The 15,421-nt window shown below is 42.2% G+C and overlaps 1 protein-coding gene and 1 pseudogene across 6 annotated transcripts in view; one reads left to right on the plus strand and one right to left on the minus strand.

Moving 5' to 3' along the window:
• Positions 1 to 15,421, plus strand: part of RGS6 (regulator of G protein signaling 6) — a 606,443-nt gene that overhangs the window by 81,357 nt on the left and 509,665 nt on the right. The window lies entirely within an intron of this gene.
• Positions 2,631 to 3,163, minus strand: LOC115516638 (annotated as a pseudogene).

Genomic DNA, 15,421 nt, shown 5'->3' on the forward strand with positions numbered 1-15,421 from the left:
CTAAATTTTTTAAAGCCTTGGTTGTATACTAGTATATGATCTGTCCTAGAGAAAGTTCTGTGTGCAGTTGAGAAGAATGTGTATTCTGCTGCTCTTGGATGGAATGTTCTTTATATCTATTAGGTCTGTTTTGTCTAAAGTGAACTTTAAGTTCAGTGTTTCCTTATTGAGTTCTGTCTGGGTGGCCTATTTATTGTTGAAAGTGGAGTATGAAGTCCCTTGCTATTTTCATATTGTTGTCTATTACTTCTTTCAGATCTGTTAGTATTTGCTTAATATATTCATGTGTTCATTGTTGGGTGCATATATATTACAACTGTTATATCTTCTTGATGAATTAACCCCTTTATCATTATATAATAACTTTCTTTTGTTATGGTTTTTGACTTGAAGTCTATTTTGTCTGGTGTAAGTACAGTTACCCCTGCTCCCTTTTGTTTTCCATTTGCATGGAATATTTATTCCCATCCCTTCACTTTCAACAATATATGTTCTGAAAGTTGAAGTGAGTCTCTGGTAGGCAGGATATAATTGGGCTTTTGTTGTTGTTGTTGTTGTTGTTGTTAATCCATTCAGCTACTCTATGACTTTTGATTAGAGAATTTAATTCATTGACACTCAATGTAACTATTGATAGATAAGGACTTACTGTTACCATCTTGTAATCGTGTTTTGGCTATTTTGTAGTTCCTTTGTTTCATTCTTCCTCTCTTGCTATCTTCTTTTGTGATTTGATTTTCTATAGTGTATGCTTAAGTTTATTTCTTTCTTTTTTGTGTATGTAGTATAGTTTTTTGACTTGAGGTTATTATGAGACTTATGTAAAATATAACAGTCTATTTTAGGATGATAACTTTGCATACAAAAACCTTACCTTTTACTTCCCCCTTTTATGTTTTTTTTTAATTTTAATGTTTATTTATTTTTGAGAGAGAGAGAGAAAGAGAGAGAGCGAGAGCATGAGCAGGAGAGGAACAGAGAGAGAGGGAGACACAGAATCCGGAGCAGACTCCAGGCTCTGAACTGTCAGCACAGAGCCTGATGTGGGGCTCAAACTCATGAATGATGAGATCATGACTTGAGCTGAAGTCAGACTCTTAACTGAGTGAGCCACCCAGGTGCCCCTCACCCTTTTATGTTTTTGATAGCACAACTTACATCTTTTTATATCATGTATCCATTAAAAAATTATTGTACCTATAGTTGTTTTTTTTTTTTTTTTTTAAGATTTTTTATTTTCTTAAGTAATCTCTATGCCCAACGTGGGGCTCGAACTTACAACCCTGAGATCAAGAGTTGTGTGCTCTACTGACTGAGCCAGCCAGGTACCCTGTACCTATAGTTATTTTAAGTCATTTTTTCTTAAAAGTTTTTTTTCCTTTATACCAGAGTTAAGTGATTTAAACACTACCTTTACAGTATTAGGGTTTTCTGAATTTGATTATATACCTACTTTTACCAGTGAATTATATACTTTCAGATTTTTTATGCTATTAATATCCTTTCATTTCTACTTGAGGACTCTCTTTAATGTTTCTTGTAAGGTATGTTTAGTGGTGATAAACTCCCTCAGCTTTTGTTTGTCTGGGAAGTTCTCTATTAACCTTCATTTTCAAAGGGCATCTTTGATGGGTAAAGTATTCTGGGTTGGCAGTTTTTTCTTCTAGCACTTTGAATATATTATCCTGTTCTTTCTGAGCCTGCAAGATTTCTGCCAAGAAATCAGCTGATGGCTTTATAAGCCTTCTCTTGTATATAACACATTTCTTTCTCTTGCTGCTTTCAAAATTCTTTCTTTGTCTATGATTTTTGATAGTTTTATTGTAACTTGTTTTAGTGAAGTCATCGTTGGGTCAAGTCTTATTGAGGACCCATGAGATGAGCTTCATGTACCTGGATGTCTTGATCTCTCCCAAGATTTGGGAAGTGTTCAGCTATTAGCAGAGAAACTACTTCTTTTGGCCACCCAAATTACTCCCAAGTGCCTACCAATTTACATGTAAAACTCCCTTTTCTGTCATTTAAGCATTCAACCAACTGATGCCAAACTGTAATTTTAGTCTTGTATCACATGATTCCATAATACATACCCAGTTCTCTGGGCAAACAGACCCAATCCAAACACAGCTTGAGCTTTCTCTCTCCTTTGTTTTACCTGTTTTACATTCTTGAAATGTCTTCAGTTTCTCGGCCTCAACCCTAAGTCTTCATCTGTCAGAATTCTGGACCGTTCTCAATACTGAAATAAAAATTCTACCTAAAGATCAGTTCCTAATTTTTAAGGACAGAAGTGACTCCCTCCACCGCCATTTGCTTCTGATGATATTTCTATTACTTTCTTTAAAAAAATTTTTTTTAAACATTTATTCATTTATTGAGAGATGGAGAGAAACAGAGCATGAGTGGGGGAGGGGCAGAGAGAGAGGGAGACACAGAGTCAGAAACAGGCTTCAGGCTCTGAGCTGTCAGCACAGAACCCGATGCAGGGTTCAAACCCCCCCACTGTGAGATCATGACCTGAGCTGAAGTCAGACGCCCAACTGACTGAGCCACCTAGGCACCCCTATATTGCTTTCTTTTAAAACAATTTTTTTGTGTTTATTTATTTATTTATTTATTTATTTATTTACAGTCTTGGCGTCTTTTATTTTTTTTACATTTATCACGCCATGAATTCATAGGGGATGGGTTCCAACAGCACAGGCTCCTTTCCATTGGTTCTCACAAAGTGTGCTTCTCTGGGTGGGGCAGGCTGGCGCTTCAGTTGAACCCAACTATGTTTCTCCTTGGCTTCCTTCTTTTTCTGATCATTTTCCTTCACATGCTTCAGGAAGCTGTCTCGGCTCTTTGAGTGCTTAGTGTGTTCGATACGTACATTAATTCTCTTAGCAAGAATCTTGCCCTTAACTTGTTTGTTTACAACAATGCCAACAGCATGCTGGGTAACATTGTAGACTCTTCCAGTTTTGCCATGGTAACATTTGTGGGGCATTCCTTTTTGAACAGTGCCCATTCCCTTGATGTCCACAATTATGTTGCCAAAGGAACAACTCCATGTTTTCTAAAAGGCCTAGAGAACATATAGCGAGTATCTCTCCTCTTTCCCTTTGTGTTGGTCATTTTGGCGAATTACTGGAAGATGGCGGTTCCGGCTGAAAGGAAGCTGTGTTTATTTATTTTTAAGAGAGAGAAAGAGAGACAGAGCATGGATGGAGAAGGGGCAGAGAGAGAGGGAGACACAGAATCTGAAGCAGGCTCCAGGCTCTGAGCTGTCAACACAGTCCTGATGTGGGGCTCGAACTCACGAGCTATGGGATCATGACCTAAGCTGAAGTTGGATGCTTAACCAACTGAGCCACCCAGGGGCCCTGATAATTATATTACTTTCAAGTCAACTATAACCTACTTATTTGTTGGACAGCTTTTGCGTGTGTCTTCTCCATCTAGCTTCATTGGAAGACCCTTGAGAATTGGATCTAATTCATTTTTGTATTTCCTGTAGGACTTGCATGGTTCCTTGAATATAGTGATTTTCCATAGATGAAAATGACACGTTGGGACACCTGGGTGGCTCAGTCGGTTGAGCATCTGACTCTTGGTTTCAACTCAGGTCATGATCTCATAGTTGTGAGATTGAGTCCCACATCGGGCTCTGCACTGAGTGTGGAGCCTGCTTTGGATTCTTTCTCTCCCTCTCTTTCTGCCTCTGCCTCTCTCTCTCTCTCTCTCTCTCTAAATAAATAAATAAATAAATAAATAAACAAACATTAAAAAGTGGCATGCCTTAATCCTGTTCTTTTTTTGTTTTTAATGTATCCCATTCTTTTATTGAGGTAGAGGTAGACATAAAGTCTCTTAGATGCCTTAATCCTGTTCCTGTGGATCCTGACTCTAGAAGAAAGGAAACCTCCATTTAGAGCTTTGATATAGATTGAATTTTGTCCCCCCACCCCCCAACTGTATTGAAGCCCTTACCACCTTTACCTCAAATGGTGATCTTATTTGGAAGTAGAGTCATTGCAGGTATAATTAGTTAAGATTAGGTCATACTAGAGTAAGGTGGCCCTTATTTCAATATGACTGATGTCCTTACAAAAAGAGAGATTTGGATACAGACACACACAAAGAGAACACCATGTAAAGATTGGAGTTCTGCCATAGCTAAGGATCTGTCAGACTGGAGGGGAGACTGAAACACATTTCTTTCTGGAGCGTTAAGAGAGAGCAATACCCTGATGGCACCTTCATCTCAGACTTGTAGCCTCCAGAACTGTGAGACAGTCCATTTGTGATGTTCAAACCTCTCAGTTGTAGTACTTTGTTGTGGCAGTACCAGGAAACTCCTACCAGCCTGCATTTTCACCATCCTCAGAACAAACAAGAATGGAGTATTTTAAATAATCGTTTTCTTGGTAGAGCTGAGGGCTGAGGTAAGGTAGCCTGATAACAAAGTAACCAGAACCTTCTCTATTATTTGCACCCCTGGTCCTTGGCTCTAGAGTGAGTTCTTATGTCGCTCAGAGCATCTTTAGCACTGGAAACTCAGCATGTCAGAACTGGACAGTCTTTCATCTTTTGTTTTGTTTTGTTTTGTTTTTAATGTTTATTTCTGAGAGAGAGAGAGAGGGAGGGAGGGAGGTGGGGGAGGGCAGAGAGAGAGGGAGACACAGAATCCAAAGCAGGCTCCAGGTTCTGAGCTGTCAGCACAGAACCCAATGTGGGGCTCTAACCCATGAACTGTGAGATCATTACTTGAACTGAAGTCAGACATTTAACCGACTGAGCCACCCAGGTGCCCTTGGACAGTCTTTTATCTTTAACCCTCTTCCTCCCTCCTAAGCCTCTCTCAGTTATTATTACGATGTTCCTGTCAGTCCCTCTGGCTAAAGCCTCTGTGAGCCCTCCCTTTTCTTATCCCCAATTTAAAAAGTCTAGATTTCTTCCATTTTTTGAAAAATAGGAAGATCTGGCAACATCAGATCCTCATACTGGTGGCAATAATTGGACAGACGGAGGGGCAGACCCTTAACGCAGAGAATGTGTTCTCAGTCCTGCCCGATAGCACCATGCCTGAGCCTTGTCTGCATTGGGGACTGGGACTCTGGCGGGATGAAGTGAGAACACTGCCTCTTTTCTCACAGGGCTCTAAGCGTAGACTTTCTGATCCTGGACTGAGTCAGACTGAAGGTTTGTATCCTGCTCTGTCACCGGCTGGGAGGCAGCCACGGAGAGGCTCCTTAAACAGGGCCTCTGTTTACTAATCTGTAAATGAGATGGTAATAGAGGTCACTTCATAGGGGTGTTGAGAGAATTAAATGACTTCATGCACATCAGGAGGTTAGAACCTGGCACATAGCAGGTGCTTCATAAATGATCATTTAATTGTATTGTTATATATGCAAGAAACTCTTATTGGCATTTATCCAAACAGCCTTATTATTTTTCATAAAGGAGAGCATAGTCACTCTTCAGTTTTTCTTTGCTTTCCCCCCGTTCCTCACCAGTTTCACACACATTAAGAAATGTGGTAATTTATACACACAGACTCAGGGCTGGCCTAGCAGGGAATTTGGAGCACAGCTTCTGGGATCTAAAGTGGCTGAGCTCCTGGGCCTCTCCTGGCTGCTGAGTCCCCTGTGCTTATCTGCCTTCGATGTTGCTTAGGTTCTAGTGACCAAGGGCACAGCTTGGTGACTGGCCTCCCGAGGCCTCCGGAGTCGCCAGGGGGTGCCTCTAATTAGGTACACTGTTGAGCACACAGGTATTTATCCTGGAGGCAAGAAAGGCTGCTGGGAATAGCTGCTTAACATGAAATGCAGACAGCAAGTCCAGTGTTGGTTAGAAGCAAGTTAACTATGATTTGAGGCACTGGCAAAGCCCAGGTAAGCCAACAGCGAGAACCCCAAACCCAGTCGTTTGCAACATATCCCCTTATTGGGCCACTCCTAAGCTGAGCGGATTCATTCAGCTGATATTTACTGATTGAATTCCCATAAACTGTAGGGATTTATTAAGCAATTCCTGAGTGTCAGATACATATAGTACAAGGTGTTAACGATAAATGAAATGATGAGTGAGACACAGTCCTGCCTGTAAGGAGTTTATAATCTGGTCATTGGGATTGACGGATGAGCTAATAGTGGTGTTGGGGTTGGGGGTAGTCACAGATGTGGGTTACAGTATCCCAGAGTGGAGGAATCCTGACTCAGCGGGGGGGGGGGGGCAACGAGGGGACCATCATACTTGTCATTTTTTATCTAATGCCCTATAAGATTGACTTTTGTGAAGATAAGAATTGTGACTGTCTTTTTATTGTTGTATCTCCAGGGCTAGCCCAGTGGTTGGCGTATGGTAGAGGCTCAATTAACATTTGGTAAATAAGGCAATTAAATAGTGTCTAAGCTGAGAACTGAAGGATGAGGTGTTAGACAGGAGGAAAGCGTGTGTGTGTGTGTGTGTGTGTGTGTGTGTGTGTGTGTAGGTGGGATAGAAGAGTGGCAGTAGGAAATAAAATGGTGAGAAAGGACATCATGGGGAGGGGGTGGCATGTACTCCTTGGGAAGGACAAAGACTGGTTCTGGAAACGTTTGCTCCTACAGTAGGGTGGTATAGAGGCAATTCAAGAGGCATGGGAAAGGCTGATGGTGAAAACGACACAGAATTATTAAATATTTAAACAAGAAAGACTGGTTGGATTTGACATGTATGTTTAAGGTGCAGGAAAGGGATTGGATTGGAGAGGACAGAGTAGAAGCAGAGAGGCCGATTCGAGGGCTTCTGTAGCAATCTTGATTGGAGATAGAGGCGGCTGGACAAATTACTGACAATGGAGATGGGGATGTGGATAGATTCCAAAGCAACTAGGGATGTAGAATTGTCAAGTCCTGGCAACTGTGTCTAGAGAAGAAAGGAAGGAATAGCACTGCACCTTTAAAGAATTTTTTTTAATGTTTATTTATTTTTGAGAGAGAGAGAGAGACAGAGTGTGAGCAGGGGAGAGGCAGAGAGAGAGGGAGACACAGAATCCAAAGCAGGCTCCAGGCCCTGAGCTCTCAGCACAGAGCCCAATGCAGGGCTCGAACCCACAAACCACGAGATCATGACCCAAGCCAAAGTCGGACGCCCAACCAACCGAGCCACCCAGGTGCCTGGCACTGCATCTTTAAAGGATGCTAGCATCATTCACTTACTTGATAAACAACAGAGGAAGAGTAGAAGTGGGGGAGATAAAACCACACATGGACACACCGAGCTTGAGTTGCCTACAGGAGGTTCAGTGGGCAGGTGCATACATCAGGCTTAACCTCAGGAGATGGATCTGGCTTGATATACAGGTTTAGATGCTCATTAGCATAGAAGATCAGGGCTTTATAACCTAGCAGGTCCATTGATAACATTCAGAAGGCCCATGAACCTTGGAAATTACATTGGAGTTTTAATGCATGTGCATTGTTCTGGAGAGTTAGCTTTGTATTAACCTTTCCAAATAAGTTAACTCTTGATCCTTAGGGCCACTGGAACTAGAAGAGAGGTGGGATTGCTCAAGCAGAGGTAGGAGGAAGAGAGCTGTGGAGCGTTTGGGGGATGGGGGCACTGTGCTGAATCCGCGGTGGGGGGTGGTATGTGGGGAATGAGATGAAGATTTACAGAAAACATTAGCTTGACTGTTTATAAAGTGCTTTTACAGACACTGTCATTTCATGTCTCAGTAACTCAACTAGATATTTATCATTTGGCTCTGTGTCAGAGTTCAGTACAAGACACAGAAACTTGGCTATACATTTTCAAACAAGAAGGGATTTAATACAGAGAGTTGGGTGCTTACAAAATCACTGGAAGGGTGAGCTTCAGGGGAAAAATTTCCAGAACAATATGGGACCAAGGTCAGAAGGCACCCTTGCAGTTGCCATCCTGGTATTGGCAAGCTGGGACCAGAAAGTCCCTGTGGCTGCTGCCATTGCTACAGCTGCTTTTTGACCCTCAGAAAGCTGGAGAAGGGCCCTGGGACACTGCTGGGGTTCAAAAGTCTTATGTTTCCATGACTTTCCTTTATGGCAGTGGGCAGTCAAGGAGCCAGAAGATCACCCCCATCTTACCTACCTACACCTCCTTGCATGAATGCATATAATTAGTGAAACCCAGTTAACCCCTGTACCCCTAGATTCAGGGAGGTCTGGAAAATATCTTTATTCTACCTCTCCACCTAAAAAAGAGAGTGAAATGGAGGTAGAGAAGAGGTCCCCCCCCAAGGTACAGATAGCAAATATTTTAGTCTTAAAATACGTGGTCTGTATTGTAGCTACCCAGCCTTACTATTGCAGTGCAAAAGCAGCCATAGTAAGCGTATGTAAGAATGAGCATGGTTGTGTTCTAATAAAACTTTATTTATAAAAATAGGTAGTGGGCTGGATTTGGCCTATGGGCCATAGTTTGCCCACCCCTGAGGTAAGCAAATCAATTCACCATAATTATAATGGGTTCATTTTACAGATGAGGGAACTAAACCATTTAGCCAGTGTAAGCGATTTAGAGCCATTTAGCCAGTATAAGTGAAAACGTACCCTCATTATTTTGGTTTCAAAGTTCATGCTATTTTCAGCAAACCTTGATGCTGAGCCCATCTCTTTGAGAGACTTGTGATCTAAAGAGGAGATAAAGTGTCCAATTCACAGACCATGGTAAAGGCCCCAAGAATTGCAATGCCTTGTAGGCATGTCAAACACTCTTCTCTTTGACAGAAGAAATAAAAAAAAAAAAGTTATTTGAGCTAGGTGTTGAAGAAAGGTATAACTTTAATAGGTAGAGATAGTAAGGGGCAGGTGGGGCACAAAAAAGCTTTTAAAGTGGCATGGGAAACTTCAAGGCAAGTTTACGAAAACAGCTGGAATCCAAACTCATCTGAACACTGCATCCTTCTGGGTTTTGAGAGAGGAAGGCTGGATTATGGAAAACCTTGGATGATAGGATTAAAAATCTGGATTTTAAAAGCAGAAACCCTGGCAATTTTTGAACAGGGCTGTGATACACACACATTACTACAGGAAGAATGATCTGGTGGTATTGTGGTACAGAAGTCTTTGACTCAAAAGCTACGGCCAACAAGAATTCACATAGGAAGTGATTGCAGTATCTTTTCATGCAAAGGAAGCAGTGGATATGAGGGACTTCTTGAACCATTCACGGCACTTGGAAATTTATAAATGTAGGTGGGTTGGAAGGATGGCTTTGATATTGAAAAATGAGAAGAACAAAAGTTAGTCAGGAATAGGATGTTGTTTGTGTAGGAAACATGGTGGGTTCCATCTTGGATATTAGGTAATGAGTGGGAGAAATGGAAATATGGGGCAGGCAATTAGAAATATGGGCTTCATTTTCAAGAGACAGGTGGTTGGGTGTTGTCACATACAGCTGGACAGAGAGCCACAGAAAAGCTCATGTCTCTGATGGTTGTGGGTGGTAGGGAATACCCAAGGCAGAAACCAGGGGTCTTAGGTCATCAAGAGCCAGGAGAGGCAATGGAGTAGGGAAAATAGGTGGAGTGCCAGGGTGAGCATTATCAGAGGAGTCAGGGGAGGAGCTATTTCCAGAAAAGGGAATGGCCAGTAGTGTTGCATGCCACAAGGAGGACAAGAAATGTTCATGAAAGGCCACTTGACTTGGTGATGACACAGTTGTGGTGGGTGAACTCTGAGAGAGCTGTTCAGTGTGTGGTAAGTAGACGGAAGAAGAAGTTGTGGACTGTTCCCTCGAGGAATTCGATATTGGAAGGAAAGAGGAGAGAAGATGGGAGACTAAAATTTATTTGTGTTAAAGTTGGTTAATTCTTCAGTGCCTAAATACCATAAATGACTTCCTTCATCCGAACGTATCCTGATTTCTCCCCCTCCCCTACCAGGAGTTCCTAAAGGAAAGGGGGTCAAAGAAAGAACACCATCTATTCTCTCTTGATTCCAGGATCTGTTTTTTGGCCAGCTGTTCGTGTCTGACTTGACTTTGCTGTTTGGTTCCGCCGACGGCCTCTCCTGGCAACCTGTGAGGTAATACACAAATGTGTGCGGTGGTTAAGCAACCGCTTCCAGCCGTGGAGGCTCAGCTAAATTTGGAACACGCATGAGTCCCAATCTAAGTCTTCGTTCAGTGGGGAAAAAATAAGTCCCTGACTCTGAAATTTCAGAGGTTATACATTTACGGAATATGAAATCAGTGTGCTGATGATTTTTGCCTTACCTCACTGGATTCCTTTAAAATCTACTAGAGAATTGCTGTGCAGTGAAAATTTCATTCTCTTCAGGATCTTTTCTAGAAAAGAAAGTAGGTATGGCCAAGCTCCAGAAGGAATGGAGTATCTTACACCAGTGCTTTTTATGACAATAAGCAAAAGCAACATACACTGCAATGTCAACAAAGCAAACAAACTCTAGGGTCAGATGGAAATGATTTTATCTCTGTAAATTAAGATTCTTTCTTTTATATTTTTCTTTTTTCTTTTTTTGAAAAATTGGGCGTGGAGCCCAATGTGGGGCTTGAACTCACAGTTGTGAGGTGAGATGAAGGGTTGGATGCTTAACTGACTGAGCCACCCAGGCACCCCGAGGCTCTTTTTTTATTCTAACTCTTATTTCCTTTCACTCCTTGGTTAGTGGCTTCCACAACATAATCAGCTTGGTCTCAAGTCGGTTATGGAATGGATGCATCGAGATGTAACTTGGATTAATATTCTTCTCTCAGTCAAATTCACTTCTTACTCTTATATTTAAACCACTATGTTATTCTCAAAGGCCCTAAGCTGTGTTTCTCTGGAGCTGTTTAGAGACCGGAAGTGGTCTAGTCCTCCTTCCCATTGTGTAGAACTTCAGTTTTTGAAGTGTTTAGATATCCAGTCATTTCATTCGGCCCCACAACAATCTGTGAGATAGGCAGTATTATCATTAAGCCCATCTTACAGATAAAGGAACTGAGATTCAGAGTGGTTAGTTAATTGGATCAGAGTCACATAGGATGCCAGCAGCAGATTCAAGGCTAAAGCTCAAGTTCCTCTAGCTCTAAATTTATCCCATTTTATTCCCATGGTGCTTTGGGTGTCATTTTTGACATGAGTGTTTTCTTTCATTCTTAAGCACTTCAGTGAATAAGCTTTGTACACCATCAGGTTGGTTTCTGGTAGTACGTTGATTGTGGAGGGCTAGGGGCAGAAACCACAGCCTTGGAGTGACAGCTCCCCTTCTCGGAGGTTTGGCCTTTATTGAATGGAGGGCTCTTGTTAAGGAAAGGTATGCATTGAGATAAGAGGCTTGCCAATCTTTCAAAAAGTGGAAGTTTCTGGGCTCCTTGGGGATGGCTAATGATAGTGATTATGGAGGAGTTTGCAGATGTGAAGTACGTTATAAATGCTGGAGGAGCGGCTGGCGGTAGAGTGTGTTTCTGGGGAGATGGGTATTTGCATTTTTTACCTTCTGGACACTGCTGCCTTTGGCACACTCGTGTTTTCCATAAACAAGCCTGTTTTGCTTCTCTCTAGAAACAGGTCCGTTATCTAGCTTCGTGGTGGTTTTCTGTACGTGTGAGCTTGTGCTCCAGTTAAATTGAACGCTTGTACTGCTGCAAGACTGAATTTAGTGACGTTGCCAATATCTTAGCCCTCAAGTAGTCTTTAAATATCCTTAGCCTTGGGAGCTGGCCCAAGAAACTGCTTATTCTTTTCCCCATACCACTCAGCGTATAAATCCCGAATTACTGCTGACCAAAGATAGGTAAAGTACAAATCAATAAGCATTTTGTTCCTATATTTTAGGGAATGAGACAACGAGTGAGAGAAAACCCTTTGATGAGGGCTTCAAATTATTGTCATTGTTCTACAGATTAACAGGGCTGAGGCTATTATTATTCTCATTCGTTGACTACCATGTCCTTACATTGCACCAAAAGGGTTTTTTAGTAGCTTTTTGAAATATAACTCATATACCAACAATTCACACATTCAAGGTATACCGTTCAATGGTGTGTGGCGTGCTACATTATCAATTTTTTCTAAGTTTATTTATTTATTTTGAAAGAGAGAGAGTGAGCAGTAGGGAAGGGGCAGAGGGAGAGAGAGAGGGAGAGAGAGAGAGGGAGAGAGAATCCCAAGCAGTACATTCTTAATTTTTTAAAGTTATGGCCAAAGACATAAAACATAAAATGCCATAGTTTTGTGCAACTGTCACCACTATTTCCAAAGTCTTTTTTATCGCCTCAAACAGAAACACCATACTCATTTAACAATAACTCCACCTGAAAGGATTTTTGAATGTGCTTTGATTGCTACCTTCATATGTGGGCAAAGCCTTTGAGGAAGATTCTGTTTATTCTTTGCGGGAAGTTCCATATGGTATGTGACACAGGCTGGGTGCCCTCGGGAAGCAGCCTCTGGGATGAGTGGGCAGGACACCATGGGAGCATCTCTCAGGGTCCACACTTGGGGGGAAGTGAGGGGGTGGGACTGGGCAGCGGGAGAACCCGGGCTCCACTGCAGCCAGAAGGCCTATCCCAACCCCCCGGGGCTCTGGAACTGGGGACTCTGGAGCTGGGCATCGAGGATGCGTCTCTATACCTTTTTTCCTCCAGTCATCAGATGCCACAGGCCCTGGGGGATACCTGAGCCGGGGCTAAGTAAGTTACTCCTTCAACCAGGGGACCTGGGGAGAGAGCTGACAGCGGAGAGCTATGAGCCAGCAGTGTTCTTGGCAGCTGGGGGACGAAATCTTCAGCCAACGCATCCGAATGTGGCTGTCCTTTGGAGTCATGTGGGCATCCTCAGTAAATGCCATGCCTGGTTTAATTGACATGGGGGGACCAGAGGGCAGCAGGAGTTCTAAGAGCTGCCAGGTGACTGTAGTGAGCAAGTCTGGGACTGCCTGCTTTTAGTCCTGGAGAGGTGGCCTGTTGGTGCGGTGCCACCACTGTGGGAAGAACCTGCATTTTGGAGTCAGGAAGATTCGCATGTGGCTCAACCACTTACTAGCTCAGTGAGTTCTCATTTAGGTTCTGCTGGTAAGACTTTGCTGCTGGGCTTTAAAAAAATTTATGTAAATATAAATATAAATATAATATAAATATAAATATAAATATAAATATAAATATAAATATAAATATAAATATAAATGGAGGTGCATTTGAGTGGTTGGGAGGGGACTTACAAATCAATACAAACCCAGTGAACACTGACAAGAAAATTTGGCATAAGACAAGAATGCATAATTTACGAAGAAGTTCAGATAAGTTAAACATTTGAGGATATAGTGTCTTAACGCATCGATTGCCTTTCGCGTCTGAAGACATGAAAATTACAACTGTGTTTGCTTATAGCACTCAGTAATGGTGAAGGTGGTGGCTAGAGACAGTTTTACACTCTTGGTGTGTGTGCACTGGTGCAACATTTATGGTGGAATATGTGATTCTTAAGGTGAATCAACTCTAATTCCCAGAGGTTTCTCCTGAGGAGACTGGTGTGTAAAGATGTGTGCGTAAAGGTGTGATTGGCCACGGTGCGAGATCGGGAGCAGAACAGCGTCTCGCGAGTAGGGTGTTGGTTAGATAGCTCATGGTACATACGTATTTGGGAATTATGTAGTCGTTAAAAAAATGATGTAGCGTGCACGTATTAACAGAGGAAGATAGCCATCGCGTATTTTTAAACGAGAGAAGCGGTAAGGAAAACAGCATGAGCCGATTTCTGCATTAAAATCATATTTGCGTTGAAATGCCTGTAAGAAAAATACCCGATGTTAAGAGTAAACAGCGTTTTTTCCCCTGAGTAGAAGAATCACAGGTGAATTTTACTTTCTAGCCCGTAACTCTCTATAATGCTTCGACTTTAAAAAAAGGAAGAACATTATGCATATATTAATTTTTGTGTTAATTTTATATTCAGGAAAAACAGCCATTTCCAAAAGTGACGTGGTTCCAAAATTAACACACGCACACCTCCATCCATACGTGCTTGTGTATGTCTGTGTGTGTGTTCATCTCCACGTGTCCCCAGCTGTCTGAGAGGGAACGGTCTATAATCTAATTAGTGGTTATTCCTAGGATTGGGGGTCATCGGTGATTTTCCTTTCTTATGCTTACTTATACTTCACAAATTCTCATTTTCTTCTTTTTGAAGTTTACGTATTTATTTTGAGAGAGACAGAGATAATGAGAGTGGAGGAGGGGCAGAAAGAGAGGGAGAGAGAAAATCCCAAGCAGGCTCTATGCTGCCAGAGTAGAGCCTGCTGTGGGGCTGGAACTCAGGAAGCAGTGAGATCAGTGACCCGAGCTGAAACCAAGAGTCAGACGCTTAACTGACCGCGCCACCCAGGTGCCTCTATACTTCACAAAATTTTAAATGATTGTATCACTCTTTCAACGGGAAATAAAAAAAAGGGGAGCTTTTAGTATTTCAGCATACTTGCTTGGCCTGGTTTTCTATCCACCCTTTAAATAGCGCCTACATCTGTTTCTTTGGAAAGGGTCCTTGGGTTAGGATTTCTTTCTCCCAATAATCACTATTACATGTGGCATGGTTGTGTGCTTTACAAAATTAAGGGCATTTATTATGACTTGCACGTTTGTTATCAAACTGTGTGTTTTTACTTTATTCATCTTTTTTTTCCCCCTTAAGTAAATTCAACCTTTAGATGAGCCATTTGCAAGCCTAGCATCCATCATCTACCATTATACCTTCTGCTTCATCTGTTAAATGGTGATGTGTCCCCTAAAAATATTGATATTAAATTAAGTCATTCTATATTTGCTCTTAGGGAGAGCTTTGAGGTTATCAAATTTACCAGGCAGGTAGGATATGCAGGAAGAGAAATGCTTGGAAAGCTTCCATGCATCTGACAAATCTCATTCATTCCTCTAGGCCCTGAATGAAACATCACCTCCCCCTGTCCTGTCTTCTTGGATCCCTCAGGGCAAACTGGTGCTGACTTTTCCATGTGTTTATTATGGCCCTCATTAAATTTTGTTGTAAGTAGTTGATGGCTGTCATCCCATGAAGACCTCCAGATAGGAAATGGGTGGGTAGCCGCCCACCAAGATGGGTCCTCAGTGATCCTTACCTCTTGGTATTCATGCCCCTGACAAAGAAATTATAACAGAAGTGATGACATGTCATTTCCCAGATTAAGTTATAAAAGACTGGGGTTTCTATCTTGGGTTCTTTCTCTTAAATCACTCGCTCTATGGAAAACCAGCTGCCATGTTGTGAAGACTAGCAATTTGTGGAGAGAGGTGCATGTGGCGACAGCTAGTTGGAAACGGAGGCTGGTCCGCAAACATGCGAATGAGCTTAGAAGCAGGTCTTCCCCTTGTTGAGCCTTCAGATGTTACAGGCCCTGCTGTCAGCTTGGTTTCAACCTCATGGGAGACCCTGAGCCAAAACCACCCTTCTAAACAC

The sequence above is a fragment of the Lynx canadensis genome, chromosome B3, assembly GCF_007474595.2.
Source record: "Lynx canadensis isolate LIC74 chromosome B3, mLynCan4.pri.v2, whole genome shotgun sequence".
NCBI classification, from domain to species: Eukaryota; Metazoa; Chordata; class Mammalia; order Carnivora; family Felidae; genus Lynx; species Lynx canadensis.